The sequence below is a fragment of the Danio rerio genome, chromosome 1 (assembly GCF_052040795.2).
Source record: "Danio rerio strain M-AB ecotype USA chromosome 1, GRCz13ab, whole genome shotgun sequence".
Lineage (NCBI taxonomy): Eukaryota > Metazoa > Chordata > Actinopteri > Cypriniformes > Danionidae > Danio > Danio rerio.
The window spans coordinates 27,992,907-28,005,971 of record NC_141021.1 but is presented as its reverse complement, the minus strand read 5'-3'; the positions used below and the strand labels follow the sequence as shown (position 1 = coordinate 28,005,971).

The 13,065-nt window shown below is 33.4% G+C and overlaps 1 protein-coding gene across 5 annotated transcripts in view; it reads left to right on the top strand.

Moving 5' to 3' along the window:
• Positions 1 to 13,065, top strand: part of LOC147846849 (uncharacterized) — a 23,077-nt gene that overhangs the window by 7,455 nt on the left and 2,557 nt on the right. For 2 of the 5 annotated variants that reach the window (XR_015476595.1, XM_087237252.1), the window contains exons 7-8: positions 9,847 to 9,877; positions 10,013 to 10,102. The exons of the other annotated variants lie outside the window; for them this stretch is intronic. The gene's annotated coding sequence lies outside the window, so the exon portion shown is untranslated. The remainder of the gene's footprint in view (positions 1 to 9,846; positions 9,878 to 10,012; positions 10,103 to 13,065) is intronic. 5 annotated transcript variants of the gene reach the window in all.

Below are 13,065 nucleotides of genomic sequence, written 5' to 3'. Positions count from 1 at the left end.
TTCATCTGAGGTAAATTTAGTTGATTGCACATGATTTGAAAAGGCATACACCTGTCTATATAAGCTCCCAGGGTCGACAGTGCATGTCAAAGCACAAACCAAGCATGAAGAAAAATGTATTGTCAGTAAACCTCAGAGGCAGGATTGTCTCAAGGAACAAGGCTGGGAAAGGTTACAAAAAAAATTCTGCTGCCCTGAAAGTTCCAGTAAGAACATTCATCCATCATCCTCCATCATTCTTAAGTGGAAGATGTTTGGAACTGCCAGGTCTCTTCCTAGAGCTGGCTGGCCATCTAAGCTGAGTGATCAGGGCAGAAGGACCTTGACCAGGGAGGTGATCAATATCCCGATGGTCACTCTGTCTGAGCTCCAGTGTTCTTCTGTGGAGAGAGGAGAACCTTGCAGAAAGACAACCATCTGTGCAGCCATCCAGCACTCAGGCCTGTATGGTAGAGTGGCCAGACAGAAGCCACTCCCCACCTGGAATTTGCCAACAGGCATCTGAAGAACTGTCAGACCATAAGAAACAAAATTCTCTGGCCTGATGAGACTAAAGTTGAACTCTTTAGAGAGAATGCCAAGCGTTACGATAAAAAAAAAACAGGCACCGCTCATCACCAGGCTAATCCCATCCCTATACTGAAGCATGGTGGTGGCAGCATCATGCTGTGGGGATGCTTTTCAGCAGCAGGAACTGGAAGACTAGTCAGGTTAGAGGGAAAGATGAATGCAGCAATGTACGGAGACATCCTGAATGAAAACCTGCTTCAGAGTGCTCTTGACCTCAGACTGGGGAGACGGTTTATCTTCCAGCAGGACAATGACCCCAAGCACACGCCAATACATCAATGGCGTGGCTTCACAATAACTCGGTGAATGTTCTTGAGTGGCCCAGCCAGAGCCCAGACCTAAATCCTATTGAACATATATAGAGATATGAAAATGGATGTACACAGTTGGGTCCCATCCAACCTGATAGACCTTAAGAGGTACTGCAAGGAGGAATGGGCAAAAAGATCAAAGACAGGTGTGCCAATCTTGTGGCATCATATTCAAAAAAAACTTGTGGCTGTAATTGCTGCCAAAGGTGCATCAACAAAGTATTGAACAAAGGCTGTGAAAACCTCTGTACATGTGATTTTTTTTTTTAGGTTTTTTATTTTTAATAAATTTGTAACAATTTCAAAAACTCTTTTTTTCTCATGGCCATTATGGGGTAATGTGTGTAGAATTATATATATTGGTCACACTTTACAATAAGGTTCATTAGTTAATGTTAATTAATGCATTTACTAACATGAACAAACAATGAACAATACATTATTTATTCATGTTAATAAATGTTAGTTAACGAAAATACAGTTGTTCATTGTTAGTTCATGTTAACTCATGGTGCATTAACTAATGTTAACAAGCATGGACTTGGATGTTAATAATGCATTAGTAAATGTTTAATTATGAATAATAAATGCTGTACAAGTGTTGTTCATGATTAGTTCATGTTAGTAATTGCATTAACTAATGAACCTTATTGTAAAGTGTTACCTGAATATTTTTATCATTATTAATAAAACAACGAGAAAATCCCTCGCTGCTCTTGACTGAAGACTTTTGTAGCTAAATTGTTTTTCTTACAGTGAAGATGCTTAAAGCACAGGTTGTTTTTATATTTTTATTCTAATGTATTTATTTCTCTTTCCTTTGCAGGGAGGAAAATAACAGTATATATGCAGTTGAAGTCAGAATTATTAGCCCTCCTGAATATTACCAACCCTTTTCCTTCCCAATTTCTGTTTAATGGAAAGTTTTTTTTTTCAATACATTTCTAAACATAATAGTTTTAATCACTCATTTCTAATAACTGATTTGTTTTATATTTGCTATGATGACAGTACATAATATTAGACAAAGGCTTAATTAGGGTAATTAGGCAAGTCATTATATAACAGTATTTTCTTCTGCAGACTATCAAAAATATATATTGCCTAAAGGGGCTAATAATATTGACATTAAAAGAGGTTTCAAAATATTTAAATCTTTAAATAAATTTATTCTAGCCAAAACAAAACAAATAAGCCTTTCTCCAGAGGAAAAAATATTAGAGGAAATACTGTTAAAATTCCTTGCTCTGTTAAACATAATTTGGGAAATATTTATTTAAAAAAATTCTCAGAAGTGCTAATAATTTTGACTTCAACTAATAATCGTGTGGAATAATCGTGATTACAATTATGACCAAATAATTGTGATTATGATTTTTTCCAAAATCGAGCAGCCCAAGTTCTTACAGTGGAATGAAATGTGTACCGTAAAATAATTTTCTGTTCTCTTTATACCGCAAAATGTAAATTCGGAGGTGTGGCCAGCTCATGACCAGCATGCATGAGGCTGAGAAAGATGCTCTGGCAGTGTAGCCCATTGCTTTACATTTTCTTACTTTAAAGTTTTATTATTTATGCATGGATTATTAATGCACGAAATGGTAATCATTTGTATTTTTAAAGGAAAAAACTGTTTGATATTTGCTTAAATTGTTTACATATTCATATTTTCATTTTCAATCAGTTACTTGGGATCCATTTTATATCTGTGAAAAGATACTTGAGAAATGTTTATGATAATTTCCATATAAAACTGTGAAATGTGACATACAGTGTAATTTGTTGTTCATCTAAAGTCATATTTTGTTTACTGTAAGGTTATAAATTAAAATAAATAATTAAATAAGATCAGATACTTTTATTTTCCTAAATATTCAAGCTTATTTGTTTTTAATATAAAACCCTTTTGTACATTTTCTAGAGTAATAACCTAAATAAAACTATATCATGAATAATACCTTCACCGTGAATTAAACTTTCTAATAAAGTTTTGTCATACTGCCCAGCCCTGAAATGCAGCTACAGAGTATATTTATACTGCAGATGAGAATATTTTGGTAATTTGACCAAGTTTTGATGCAGTTTTACTGTTTAGACTGTCTATGGTTAAATATGCTGGTTCTAATTTGTGTAGTGGTTTTTATATTTTATTATTTTAGAAAACAATCATTCATTGTAGAACTGCAGTGAATGATGTGTTTGTTGGCAGCAGTATTAGGTTAATAGCTTTAAAATGAGCCAAAATTAGTTTTTGAGCAAGTTCATAACCAGCCAGTGTTCAAAACATCTTGATTACTAGCAGTTTAGGGAGCATAAAGTGCAGGGCTCGAAATTGTGATCGTTTTGGTTGCATACAGTATGCGCACAATTTTATTTATGTGACCTCAAAATATACTTGGGAGCATGTGTGCGAGTGCATAAATTGTTGCCGTGCGACCAGTTTTCATTGCAAAATGTTCACCGCATATGCGTATTTATGGAGCTAATAATATGCCAAAACAATCTGAATTTGGATTGTTCATTTGAATTATTAATTATAAGTTAATATAAATTATTATTATATGCAATTAAAATTTTTTGAATTTGAATTTCTTAACCTGATTATTGAACATCTAAATTTTAGACAACTGAATTATTTCAAGTTAGATTTTTATAGACATATTTTTAAAACTTTTTTTTGGTTCTGCATTATCAGACTGCAGATATTGGGTATGTAAAAATACAGTTTTTAGTTTTCAAGATGAAGAAATTTAGGGGTCAGGGGTCATCAACAGGAAAGAGTAGAGGATCACTGAATAGTCAAATCAAGTATTTTGACCAATCACAGAGCTGCACGAGTTTGCTGGCATTTGTTTGGCTCTGGAGGAGACCATTTGTAGCAAATAGACTGTCAGGGGTCCACTATTTTCAGTAGTTTGTGTAATAAACATACATGCTACAGTGAACCAAATTCATATATTTAATCCAATTACATCTCATTGGTTAATCAAACTTTCGGAAACAAGCTTTCGGTGTTTTGAGGGATACTTTAGGTCAAGAAATTCTAATCCAAAACATTCTAATAGCATATAATAATCAGTTTTATTAACTTACAATTAATAATTCAAATGAACACAATTCATTCATTCATTCATTTTCTTGTCGGCTTAGTCCCTTTTTTAATCCGGGGTCGCCACAGTGGAATGAACCGCCAACTTATCCAGCTAGTTTTTACGCAGTCATCAAAGTTTATCCTTTTTGGGTAAACTATCCCAATAAATCTATGCTCTAAAGTTTCCAACAATTTAAGTTGAAATGCCATATTGTGTTTTTCTAAAATAGCACAGTGGATTTAAATGTGAGTACATACAACATATATAAACGTAATTAACTGTGGCTGTTAGGTGCTGGAAAAGCAAAAAAAAAATGCATCTTGAAAGTGCTGGAAAAGTGCTGGAATTTGAAGTGGGAAAAGGTGTAAGAACCCTGTGACACAGAGATTAGTTTCCTTCTAACTGACCAGAGTTACCCAGTAATCGAGAGACAACCAGCTCCACTCTAAGATTATAAAATCTTACAAATGTATTAGGTGTCGCTCAGCCCGCAGCCCTACAGATATCTATGAGAAAGGCACTGTGTGCTAACACCCAAGAGGAACCGACACTTCTTGTTAAGTGTGCTCTCCTCCTCGGGGGACACAGCTCGCACTGGCATTGATAGGCGAGGGCGCTGGCAGATACTATACAGTGTTTTGATGAGGCAATTACCTTCTGCCGACCACCATACAAATAAAGAGCTGCTCAGAAGATCTTACATTCTGCATACATTCCATGTAAAGGCCCTGAGCGCAAAAGGGACTAAGCAGTAAAAAGGGCTGGGTCTGCCTCCTCCATGGGCAGTGCTTGCAGGTTCACCACCTGATCTCTAAATAAGCCCTTTTTTATTTTGATTAAGTTTTGTTGCAGTTTTATTGTTTTAGACTGTCGATCTACCCACTGTGCCACCGTGACGCCCAGAACAGCAAATTTTTTGCAGTAAATAATTGAACTGAACAGTTATGCCTCATATGTTTCATTGACAGTTTTATTGATAACTAAGATTTGCTTGACTTTTCTTTATGTTGCTTTGATTTAAAAATGAAAATTGCTAAAATAGCTTAGATGTAGCTATAGGCTACTTTTGCCAAGATACCTTTAGCTTAGCTGGCTACGTTTCCCAGAGGGTAGCTTTTAGTGTAGTTAAGCAACATTTTAAGCAGAGTAGCTAATAGCTTAGCTCACTACATTCAAATAGCTTATCCAACACTGCTAAAGAGAGAGATCGACTTAGAAAGGCACATATCAGTTTAAAATGATTTGATCAGCTGTAGTTTAAAATGACATGGGGTTTTTCCTACTCAAAGGGCTTATTATGTTGTCTCTGTCGCCATCTTGTGGATGGACATCTTCAACCGTTTCCCAAACATTATGAAGCTGCAGGCTCTGAGACCCAACTGCACGCTCAGACCTGCACGCTTTTACAATATGAGTTCTCAGGTTAAAGCAAAATTTATTTGCTTGTGACTTGTGTATTTTTTACCCCGATGGACATCGCAATTCAAAAAGGGTGGTCTCTGCCAGCACTAATACAGTGCACCAAATGCTGCGGATATTTCCACTGTTTTTTTGCTCTAGAAATTAGAAAAAAAACTCCTTAACAAGATTGTAAAGCGTTTTTTTTTTATTTGATGTTATTTTTTACGTAATAATTATTAATGCAATAATGATTTTTCACTATTTTTCTATGCATTGCTTACAGCTCAATGACTTGTAGGACCTCATGAAAAAATACACAAAAATATTGTTGGTTGTAAGAAAATAAATCAGAGTACTATACTTTATTATATGTGAAAAAATAGATAATATTTATTCCCTTAAACTGTGCGATAAATCCTTAATGATAATTAACAGTAAATGACTGAAAATATTTAAGTAACTGAACAATATCTATTATTCACAAATACAGTTATTAAAAATACAACAGAATTAATACATTAGATCATAATCTAGTATGTTTAATATGTTATATAATAATGTATTCAATCATAGCGTAATATTTTACAGTAAAAAAAAAAACAAAACAATCCCACAGCAATTCGTAACTTTTTAATTTAGTGGCTAATTCATATGAATTTGTACAATCCAATTCGCACAATGTAGTATGATTTGGTTGTCCCCCAATGACGGTTGGGTTTAGGGGTGGGATTGGCTGCCACGCCTCCTTTTCAAAATCGTACGATTTCGACGACTGAACTCTGACTCTGACTGAGTAAGCCAGTTAACTGACCAAACATAAAATACTTACGCTTTCTTGTGAGATCAGGCAGGAAATATAGTGTAAGCAGGTGGCACTGTCTGAGAAAACAATAGGTCTCAACGTGCTGATGGGTCTCCGGGCCTGCAGCCTTAAAATGTTGCTTCACCCTACTCATTGTCTTTGGTCTAATGGCCGCCAATGCGCTGTCTCAGAAATTATAAATATTTTAAAATAGGCACAATCCTTATAAATAAATTGCATAGTTGTAATCTAAACAACCACATTCTCGAATAAAAAGCCTCAAAAGTACATTATGTTGTCCAACAGCTGCAATAATTGTCAAACTACGAAGAAGCTGTACGAGTGCTGTTACTGGCAGAATATCACACGACGAATCAACCAATCCGATTCAAGAACCAGACAGAACTGTTGTATAAATATTTCATTTACAGAGAGGGGAAGTGATGAAGTACAAATACTTCTTTACTGTACTTAAGTAGATTTTTCTGGTATCAGTACTTTACTCCACTGCTTATTTTTCTGACAACTTTTTACTTCTACTTTATACATTTTTACACAAATATCTGTACTTTCTACTCCTTACATTTTTAAATCAGGCTTCATAGTTTCGTTTTAGTGTTTTTTGTGGTGCAATCTGTAATATTTATTGTCATTGAGCAATTTTAATGGCTTTTCAAGTCAATCGTTTTTTTGTCATTGTGCACCTGCGTGCTGCAGTGCGTGCCTTTTTAACCTCTCATCACACGCCGTAAGTGGGCTTGTTTATTAAGCTTACTATGGGGACGGCAAGAATTGCTAACTTTGATGAGAGAAAGGGAATCTGTGATGTAAACATGACTGATGTTTTGTTTATACCAGGTAATATGATGCATTTTGGTCGAGCGGATCACAGGTAAACGAGACGCACAAAATATTTTTATAGTATGTTTGCCCAAATCCCATTATTAACATTGATATGAATTCTCTCTTACATGTCATCTATTTACATCTTAGATGTCATAAAATTATTATATTTTAAATTTATTAAATGTATATTTATTTTAATAATCAGATTTTTCCATATGCTGAAAATTAAAGTATAACATTATTATTTTTTTAGTCTACATTAAATTGAAACAAAAATGTCCAATGGGTGGCGCCAAATCTTTATCTTTGTCACTGAATTGTTTATTCAGATTGATTTAAAACGGCTCATTTATAAATTAATTGACTCGTTCGTTCATTCAAATATTTCCTGTTAACCTCATTTGTTAAGTGCTTTTTCAATAGTAATGCGTTTAAATCTTTGATTTAAACAGTAACAACATAAGAGATGTAAATAAAGTCTATATTGTTCTGGAGAATGTACAGGGAAAGCCACTTTAGTTCTACATCAGGTTTTTTTAGGCTACTGTATATGTAGGATGGCAGCTATTGCTTGTAACAGTTGTAAAGTTATGTTTTGTGTCCAGGTAATGATACATGAGAAGTTGTGTAAAGTAATAAATTACAAATATTCAAATGATTGTAATTGAGTAGCTTTTCTCAGAAATTATAAGTTACTAAGTAGTTTCAAAATGTGTACTTTTACTTTCTCTTGAGTACATTTTTAGTGCTATATTAATACTTTTACTTTTACTACTTTCCTTCAACCTGCAGTCACTACTTTATTATTTATTGTCTAAAATCAGACCTGTGATTGCTGTCCAATCAAATCACAAATAGAAAGCAAATCACATCATAATTAACTACCTCAAGACATGGGTGATTTATAATTGCAGGAAACTGTTTGGAAGCATTAAAATTGTCCAAGTAGATGTCCAAAATCTTTACATGTATTTGAACAGTTTCTGGGTCAATGCATGTCACTGATGAGAAGATGATGAATGTTTACTGTATGATGACCGAAAGGGCCTTGAACACCCAGCAGGCACAAGACATCAACATGACACCAAATTGACATTGTACCTCAACATCATGGGAACGTGGCATTTTGTTTGGAAATGAAAATCGGGTTGACGTCAGAACTCAACATCAGGCCAATGTCAGTGTCAAACACATAACCTAAAATCAACCAAATATCAACATCTGATGATGTTACAGCTTGACGTTGTGTGGATGTTACCACTATGACGTCTATCAGACGTTGGATTTTGGTTGCCATACCTGATGAATAAATGTCAGTATTTGACATCAATATGCCGTTAAAGATGTTGGCTCGACGTTGGATTTGGTCAGTTTCTAACACAACCTAAAATCAACCAAGTACAGACGTCATTTGATGTCATTATTGGACGTCAAAATAACGTTGTCCTTAGACGCTGGATAGACAAAAAAATTTGGTCACCTGACATCACAACCTAAATCTAATGTAATATTAACATCTTATGACATCGTGTGCCTGCTGGGCAATAACTTGATGCACTACAGAATGTTACGTTTACACACATGCCCAAATTACATGTAAACGCAACAGCTTTTAACAGCGTAATACACTGATAAAAATGATTCTGAGCGTTTGTAAATATTATGAGGTTTAATTAGTGAAATCAACAAAAAAATTTAAGTTTGTAGCTTTACATGAACAAATGTAGTTTAGAATTCATCAGGGTTTGTTCAAAACACAAAACATTGGGCATTTTTTTATTTACTCAGTTTTTCTGAGATCATTTTTTGTACTCGTAGACAACATAACATAACCTTGTTAAATTTACTAAGTAACTATTCCCCTTTGTCTTTGACTGGGAAACCCCAATTGAAAGAAGAACATGCGGATGAAATAAGGTAAGAATCAAGTTATTAAAGTTAGTTATAGGTTCATTAACATTTGTTTTACAACAGTTTTGACATTGTACAGAAACAAAGACAGCTGTAAACTGTAAAAGAAATGTGCTTTATATGGATTTACTAACATAAAAGGTAAGCTGGTATGTGGCAGTTAGTTGCTGCATGTGCTAATGCTAATGGCGGATTTGTTTTTACTCCAAGTTGACACTAACATTTGCAAATCTGACTATAAAATAATGCATGTAGTGAAAAATAATGTTAGATTGTATTTTTAGAGCAGGATTAGTAGTTAGATTCTTTCAGTTTAACTGTTTAAATGTTGTAGTGACATTAACTTCTTAATTCATGTCAGGAATCCAAAATACTTAATAATTATTTTATCTTCAATGGAATAAAAACGGGTAGGCCTGCATAATATTTGAATGCAACTATGCTTTGATTTATTTCTGCTCACGTAGCTGCACTGATGGCATCTGTTAAAACAAAATGTAGATGTTTGGAGAAACACTGATTCATTCTCACGTTTATAAAATATTCTATCAAGATGACGGTTTTATGTTCTTTAACTTAAATTACATGTAAAGAGCCTTTCAGAGAAGCTCTCCTTGGTCTTAAGCCCTCTTTTCAAACATTGTTTAAAGTCAAGATAATGCTAAAAATTATGTTAATTATTATGCAAGCCAGGCTAGCAAATTAAAGTAGAATAATAAAAGTGCCTCAGATACCCAGTGCTAGTTTCAACATCTTTGTTCTCTCCATTGAAAATGCTGAAAAAATGTTTATTTTTATTTCACAACATTTTTAGATAACGATTTCAATGAAATTTTACCTAGTTAAACTATTTGCTATGGATTTGGATTATTGCATTGGTCAGTTAATAATCATTACACACTCTCCCCAACAGGTGATTCACTTGACAAGTGCACTGGATAACGGTATGTAATGTTCAAGAAATTGGTTTATTGTGGTAACTGTTTACAAGCTGATTGCTGTGCATTAAATTCAGATTTGGACAGGTGGAAGATAAGTTAATGGTGAAAATTTTAATATGTCATGTTATATATTTGTAGGACAACAGCATTGACTCCAGAAGACAAACTGTTATCAGAGGCTTAATAATCTTCCTTGGTAAAAAGACAGAGTTTATCGAGGACTACCAGGTAATATATATATATATATATATATATATATATATATATATATATATATATATATTTTTTTTTTTTTTTTTTTTATGTGAAAACTTTTAACAAAATAAGTGAGATTGTACAAAATGCATGTTATTTTTTATTTAGTACTGTTTTGAGTAACATTTTATATACAAGATGTTTACATGTAGTTTAAAATACAAAAACCTAGCTCAAAATATTAAATTAGCACTCTGCAAAAGTTTACATACATTGGGATTTTTATATGGTTTGTGGTTTTCTGATGATCTACGAGTGTACATGCATACAAACGTTATGTTTGTACTGAAAAGTTTAACTCCTCTTAAAAGTTAAATCCTCCATGTCCTGCAGATTCTTCAGTTTTTCAGCGTCTTCTGCAGATTTGAACCCTTTCCAGCAGTGATCGTATGATTGTGGGAATTGTCTTTCAGTGTTTTCACTCTGGGGATGATTGAGGGACTCAAACAAAGCTATTAAAAAGGTTAAACAGTCATTGATGCTCCAGAAGTAAATGCAAGGCAGTAAGAGCCTAAAAAAACTTTTATAATCTAAATATTAAGGTAAATTGCAATTTGCTTTTTGGGAAATATACAAGTGTTTTCATTTTTTTAAAGTAAAATATGATATTTTAAAATTATATTTCAACAAAATAAGAAAAAAAAATGACATCGTCATCCTGTTTAAAAGTTTCATCCCTGGCTCTCAATGCCCCGTGATTCCTTCTGAAGCATCAGAGAGCATTTGAATCTTTTTTAACAGTTGTATTTATGTCCCTCAACCATCCTAAATGAATATCCTTGTGTACCATCCTAGTGTAAAGATGAATCTCACTATCATAAAGTCACTGCTGGAAAGGGTTTAAATCTGCTGAAAATGATGAAAAACTGAAGAATCTGCAGGATATGAAGGATTTTTCTAAAGAACAGCAATCAGTTTAACTGCTCAGAACAAAAAAAGACTCATGAACCATAACTATAAAGTAGAAAAGCCAAGGGTGAGTAAACTGTTTAATGTTTAATTTAAATGTTTAGTTTTATGTCACTTTAAGCTGTATAGAAGTGTCTTGAAAAATATCTAGTAAAATATTATTTACTGTCATCATGGAAAAGATAAAGTATATCAGTTATTAGAAATAGGTTTTTAAAACTATTATGCTTAGAAATGTGCTGAAACAATCTTCCCAGAACAGAACAGAAATTAGGGGAAAAAATAAACAGGGGCGCTAAAAATTCAGGGTGGCTAATAATTCTGACTACAACTGTGTGTGTATGTGTGTGTGTGTATATATATATATATATATATATATATATATATATATATATATATATATATATATATATATATATATATATATATATATATATATATATATATATATATATAAATACAAATATATGTTTACAATGCGTATGTTACTGTTTTGGTTGCAGTTAAGGATTAATAAACACAAGTACTATTGTGTAGAAAAGTCTGAACCATCCATATTAAGTCCTTTGTATTCTATCATTTTATATGTTTTGATGGAGTAAAAAAATGGTATGTTGAAATGTATATTGAAGAAAAAAAATAAAACCTGTCATTTTTCACATATCTTGTAATTTCTTTACAAAATTTGCCAGCTTTATGTAATATTTTGTATGAGTAGTTTACACCTACTTAAAATTTGTAATATAGACAATTAAAAAAAAAAGATGTTGGTTTCAATACAAAATGCAAGTTTATAACTCATTAGTTTATATGTAGATCCCAGACACAAAATAATGGTTAGAGAAATAGAAAAATTAAGTAAAGTTTATGTGAAAATGTTATTTCGACAAATATAAAAATTAAGTAGGTTCTTCAAGGCCTAGTATTGTTTCATCTACATATTAAAGCTATGCAAAAAAATCATTACTTTTTTTAAGTAAATGAAGCAGAAAATTGTTATCAGTGTACTCTACTCCATACTCTGGAGTTTTGTGTGTGTGTGTGTGTTTGTGTGTGTGCGGTCCTTTACTGACAGCCGTGTGTGTGGATCTTGTTGAAGAATATGGCGAAAAGTCCTACATGACGGTAATAGTTTGATTGCGGTGTTTACTTCAATAATGCCACTAATATCTGCATACTGTGTAAACCAACATCTTCATCTGACTCCGTCCTCTTGTAGCTTAATTTCTGCTTTTTTTCCAATATATAATCACAATTTTAATAGCACTAATTTAATAAAGGCAGCATGGTAGCGCAGTAGGTAGTGCAGTCACCTCACTGCAAGAAGGTTGCTGGTTCAAGTCTCGGCTGGGTCAGTTGGCGTTTGTGTGTGGAGTTTGCATGTTCTCCCCATTGTTCGCGTGGGTTTTCTCCGGGTGCTCCAGTTTCCCCCACAAGTCCAAAGACATGCGCTATAGGTGAAGAGCCAAGATAAATTGTCTTTAGTGTATGAGTGTGTATGGAACTCATTGCTGGAAGGGCATCCGCTGCATAAAGCATGTGCTGGATAAGTTGGTGGTTCATTCTGCTGTGGCTATCCCAGATTATCAAAGGGATTAAGCCGAAAAGAAAATGATTGAAATAATGAATTTAATGAGTTTAATTTCAGCTCCTCTCTATTTCTGTAGCACTTTTTTAGTGCTCCAGCAACCCCAACCAAGATAGTCAGATATGCAAGTGGAAGCGAAACTTTAGCAATTGACAAAAGTAAAGTCAAACTTAATGGAATATGATCTTCTAATGATTTTCAGCATAAAAGTAAAATCACTCATTTTGACATTTTGGCTACTGCAAGACTGAAGAACTGCAAGTAACATTTGACTAGATATCTGTCAGTAGTAATACACAAATAAACAAGAAGGACGTATAAATCTCTTCATTTATTTTGAGCACTATTGCTCTCCTTATTCCTTTACATTTAAATTGAGGACAGAAATGTATTTAAAAGTATTGTTGTTACTTCTAAAAGTTGCTGTAATGTAATTGAC